This window comes from Euprymna scolopes, chromosome 46 (genome assembly GCF_053919585.1).
Source record: "Euprymna scolopes isolate OS-2025 chromosome 46, ASM5391958v1, whole genome shotgun sequence".
In the NCBI taxonomy this organism is placed as follows: domain Eukaryota; kingdom Metazoa; phylum Mollusca; class Cephalopoda; order Sepiida; family Sepiolidae; genus Euprymna; species Euprymna scolopes.
Window position 1 is genome coordinate 160,672,300 of NC_136527.1, and position 6,277 is coordinate 160,678,576.

Sequence of the window (6,277 nt, forward strand, 5' to 3'; positions counted from 1 at the left end):
AACAATTAACAAAAGTCATTCTTTAATTGATATAAAAAAAATGATAAAGCTGAATAACTATTCTTGTTCAATATTTCGACTGTCATAAAGTGTTGCGAAAACAATTAAAAAAAGTCATTCTTTAATTGATATAAAAAATGATAAAGCTGAATAACTATTCTTGTTCAATATTTCGATTGTCATAAAGTGTTGCGAAAACAATTAACAAAAGTCATTCTTTAATTGATATAAAAAAATGATAAAGCTGAATAACTATTCTTGTTCAATATTTCGACTGTCATAATGTGTTGCGAAAACAATTAAAAAAAGTCATTCTTTAATTGATATAAAAAATGATAAAGCTGAATAACTATTCTTGTTCAATATTTCGACTGTCATAAAGTGTTGCGAAAACAATTAAAAAAAGTCATTCTTTAATTGATATAAAAAATGATAAAGCTGAATAACTATTCTTGTTCAATATTTCGACTGTCATAAAGTGTTGCGAAAACAATTTAAAAAAGTCATTCTTTAATTGATATAAAAAATGATAAAGCTGAATAACTATTCTTGTTCAATATTTCGACTGTCATAAAGTGTTGCGAAAACAATTAAAAAAAGTCATTCTTTAATTGATATAAAAAATGATAAAGCTGAATAACTATTCTTGTTCAATATTTCGACTGTCATAAAGTGTTGCGAAAACAATTAAAAAAAGTCATTCTTTAATTGATATAAAAAATGATAAAGCTGAATAACTATTCTTGTTCAATATTTCGACTGTCATAAAGTGTTGCGAAAACAATTAACAAAAGTCATTCTTTAATTGATATAAAAAAAATGATAAAGCTGAATAACTATTCTTGTTCAATATTTCGACTGTCATAAAGTGTTGCGAAAACAATTAACAAAAGTCATTCTTTAATTGATATAAAAAATGATAAAGCTGAATAACTATTCTTGTTCAATATTTCGATTGTCATAAAGTGTTGCGAAAACAATTAACAAAAGTCATTCTTTAATTGATATAAAAAATGATAAAGCTGAATAACTATTCTTGTTCAATATTTCGACTGTCATAAAGTGTTGCGAAAACAATTAAAAAAAGTCATTCTTTAATTGATATAAAAAATGATAAAGCTGAATAACTATTCTTGTTCAATATTTCGACTGTCATAAAGTGTTGCGAAAACAATTAAAAAAAGTCATTCTTTAATTGATATAAAAAATGATAAAGCTGAATAACTATTCTTGTTCAATATTTCGACTGTCATAAAGTGTTGCGAAAACAATTAAAAAAAGTCATTCTTTAATTGATATAAAAAATGATAAAGCTGAATAACTATTCTTGTTCAATATTTCGATTGTCATAAAGTGTTGCGAAAACAATTAACAAAATTCATTCTTTAATTGATATAAAAAATGATAAAGCTGAATAACTATTCTTGTTCAATATTTCGATTGTCATAATGTGTTGCGAAAACAATTAACAAAAGTCATTCTTTAATTGATATAAAAAAATGATAAAGCTGAATAACTATTCTTGTTCAATATTTCGACTGTCATAAAGTGTTGCGAAAACAATTAACAAAAGTCATTCTTTAATTGATATAAAAAATGATAAAGCTGAATAACTATTCTTGTTCAATATTTCGATTGTCATAAAGTGTTGCGAAAACAATTAACAAAAGTCATTCTTTAATTGATATAAAAAATGATAAAGCTGAATAACTATTCTTGTTCAATATTTCGATTGTCATAAAGTGTTGCGAAAACAATTAACAAAAGTCATTCTTTAATTGATATAAAAATGATAAAGCTGAATAACTATTCTTGTTCAATATTTCGATTGTCATAAAGTGTTGCGAAAACAATTAACAAAAGTCATTCTTTAATTGATATAAAAAATGATAAAGCTGAATAACTATTCTTGTTCAATATTTCGACTGTCATAAAGTGTTGCGAAAACAATTAACAAAAGTCATTCTTTAATTGATATAAAAAAATGATAAAGCTGAATAACTATTCTTGTTCAATATTTCGATTGTCATAAAGTGTTGCGAAAACAATTAACAAAAGTCATACTTTAATTGATATAAAAAAATGATAAAGCTGAATAACTATTCTTGTTCAATATTTCGATTGTCATAAAGTGTTGCGAAAACAATTAACAAAAGTCATTCTTTAATTGATATAAAAAATGATAAAGCTGAATAACTATTCTTGTTCAATATTTCGATTGTCATAATGTGTTGCGAAAACAATTAACAAAAGTCATTCTTTAATTGATATAAAAAAATGATAAAGCTGAATAACTATTCTTGTTCAATATTTCGACTGTCATAAAGTGTTGCGAAAACAATTAACAAAAGTCATTCTTTAATTGATATAAAAAATGATAAAGCTGAATAACTATTCTTGTTCAATATTTCGATTGTCATAATGTGTTGCGAAAACAATTAACACAAGTCATTCTTTAATTGATATAAAAAATGATAAAGCTGAATAACTATTCTTGTTCAATATTTCGACTGTCATAATGTGTTGCGAAAACAATTAACAAAAGTCATTCTTTAATTGATATAAAAAATGATAAAGCTGAATAACTATTCTTGTTCAATATTTCGACTGTCATAAAGTGTTGCGAAAACAATTAACAAAAGTCATTCTTTAATTGATATAAAAAATGATAAAGCTGAATAACTATTCTTGTTCAATATTTCGACTGTCATAAAGTGTTGCGAAAACAATTAACAAAAGTCATTCTTTAATTGATATAAAAAATGATAAAGCTGAATAACTATTCTTGTTCAATATTTCGATTGTCATAAAGTGTTGCGAAAACAATTAACAAAAGTCATTCTTTAATTGATATAAAAAATGATAAAGCTGAATAACTATTCTTGTTCAATATTTCGACTGTCATAAAGTGTTGCGAAAACAATTAACAAAAGTCATTCTTTAATTGATATAAAAAAATGATAAAGCTGAATAACTATTCTTGTTCAATATTTCGACTGTCATAAAGTGTTGCGAAAACAATTAACAAAAGTCATTCTTTAATTGATATAAAAAAATGATAAAGCTGAATAACTATTCTTGTTCAATATTTCGACTGTCATAAAGTGTTGCGAAAACAATTAACAAAAGTCATTCTTTAATTGATATAAAAAATGATAAAGCTGAATAACTATTCTTGTTCAATATTTCGACTGTCATAAAGTGTTGCGAAAACAATTAACAAAAGTCATTCTTTAATTGATATAAAAAAATGATAAAGCTGAATAACTATTCTTGTTCAATATTTCGATTGTCATAATGTGTTGCGAAAACAATTAACAAAAGTCATATTCTTTAATAACGTGTGTACTGTAAGAAGAATGGAGTCCATGCCTGACTGAAATATGCATATCAAACCACCATAGTAATAATAAATCAAAAGCACAACCGATATGATAATAGTGTAAGATAACTATGAAATACAAATCTCAAACGAAAAGCTGAACATTTTGTGGACGTCATGCTGGGAAATACTTAAGAGGTGTATGATAAACAAACAACGCAGATTAAAAGAAAAAAAGACAGAAATCGATATTGACAAAAGACCAGAATAGAAATAACATAAGAGAGTTGGAAAGTCTTGGAAGAGCTTAACCAGGAATATATGGACAGGGGTGGTTCATTCCAATAGACTCATTGTAGCCAGTAAATATCACGGATTATGCAAAAATTAATTTAAAAATGCCTGGTCTACCAGCAAATGACCAGGCTTTGCCAGCCAGTAATTGATGGCTCGATCTACTTAATGTCTGGATGTTCAATCGTATTAGCAGATGGACATTACACTGTCCGCCACAACACAGTATGTAAGTACATTTATTGGAATATTTATGGAGAGATGTAGCTTGATACGTCGTCAAACACGAAATGAAAACGTGACAATGTTACATTATAAAGGCATATATATATATATATATATATATATATATATATATATATATATATATATATATAGTAATATACACACAATTTATATTATAGTATCATGAATTGTGACATTAATATATATATATATATATATATATATATATATATATTGTAGTATTGAGTATTGTACACTCATCAGCAAAAAATGGATTGAGCGTGAAAGAAGGAAAAATCAATTTTTCGATATTTTTCTATTACTTTTTGTTAATTTTAACTGAAAATTTCTATTTTGCAGATCATTATTATCATAGCATATAAAAATAAGTGAAAAAATTAATCCTAAAAATGGTAAGACCGTATCTTGGTGAGGATATAAAAAAAACGAATTGCAGGGTTAGTCGAAGATGATTTACAAGCAGAATTTTGATATGTTAAGAAAAGAAAATGTGAAAACATCTCTTTCTGTAGTGAAGTAAACTGGTCAACGGTGAGAAGTCGAACACTTGGTAAAAGGGAAATCTGGATCTGGTCGCCATAGAGCATCCATTTTGAAGAACGACCACAGGCTTAAATTAAGTGTTTTGAAGGATTAAAATAAAGCTTATGTTGACCATAGTAAAGAATTCAAAACAAAGACATGAAATTCTTTAGATATGCGAATGAAAGAAATGGTATTTTCTTCTAAAGGTGTGCAAAGAAGCCATTTTTATCTGAGAACGATAGAAAGAGATTTTTCTGATGTTATGGCAAGAACGATACAGACTTTCAGGAATGTTTTTTGGTCAGATGAATAAAGATTTTGTCTTGTTAGTAATGCTCCTGATACTCCCGAACGGTGCAATCGAAGAACTGGAGAAAGATTTTCGCCAAGTTGCTTAAAAACGACGGTTAAATGCGGGAATGGAGGGATGATGGTATGGGGAACTTTTAGTGTAGCAGGAGTTGGGGAACTTATTAGATGTTAGAAGTCAATCAATGCAAACCAGACAAAATAGTTTTAGAAACTCGCTCAATATATGTTACCGTGACATAGGCTGACATATATTCGCCGGGTTTTTAACAATATTTTGACTGGTTGTTTTATTTATAACTTATTCTCCCAAACTTACCGTCTCCGAGAGAAAGTCGACCGCGATTTTAAATTTACAATACATTGGTAAACACTGTATTTTTTTCGAGCTGAATAAATGTGTTTGTGCCTTGTGTAGGCATGCGTGACAACAAAAATTGGGTTTTTATAAGCGGAAGTCTCGAGGTTGTCAGGAATCTCCGGGCGCATGCGCAAAAGGAGGGATTGAGATAGTGGTATAAAAGGCACGTCGAGTGAGAAGATTGTTGTTGTTGTCATTGGACGTTACAGTGACGCGTGCGTTAGCAGGTGATTAAGAGGCTTTTTTTGTGTCAAGTCGCGCACCTTGGTGAAGATCATATAAGTCGTGCACCTCGGCGAAGGTGAAGGTCATAAGCTATTTCGGCGATTTCGTTTTGTCTCTTTTCCTGGACAACTATGGCTGGGGCAAAATTTGATTTAAAACTGATACCCGTATTCGACGGATCCACTTCTGTTGTCGACTGGGTCGAAAGGGTTGATCTGACCTGCAACCTCTGTGAAGTAAAGGCGGTGCATACCGTGATTCCCCTGAGATTGGCTGGAGGCGCCCTAAGCGTGTATCAGCAACTTAGTGCTGTGGAGAAGGCTGATGTTACCTGTATAAAAATGCTTTATACAAGGCATTTGTCATGGATCCCTGCACGGCCTACGAAACATTTGCCTCTAGGAAGTTCATGCCAGGAGAAACCGTTGACGTCTTCTTCGCGGAGCTGAAGAAAATTGCAGTTCTATTTGGCAATGGAGTGTCAGAGCAAACACTGGCGTATGCGTTTGTGGCCGGCCTTCCTACCCATGTTAAGCATCTGTTGAGGGCTTCCACCAGCGTACATGTTACGCCCATGGAACATTTGTTAGAATGCGCTCAAGCCATTATCAAAGATGAGGAGGACCTGAGGGAACCGGTTGTAATGATGGCGCAAGCAGCCAAGACTAATGCTGAAAAGAGTCCCAGTTTGAGACCCACGACCAATGGGAGATGTTTCTGCTGCGGCCAGCGAGGCCATTTCGCAAGAAGTTGTACTAACAAGGGGCGGGGGCGCCCGCGCTTTTTCCAATGTGGTAGTTATGGACATTTATCCCAAAATTGTGTGGGAAATGCATCAGGGGGAAGGACGTCAGCGCCGCCCTGTTTCCCGGACAATATTTAATTGAAGCGCAACCGACAATAAATGTGTACGTGGACCAAGTGCCTTGTTCAGCTCTTCTCGACTCCGGGTGCTCACACACCATCATGAGTGCCAAGTTGTGTCGAAACTGGAC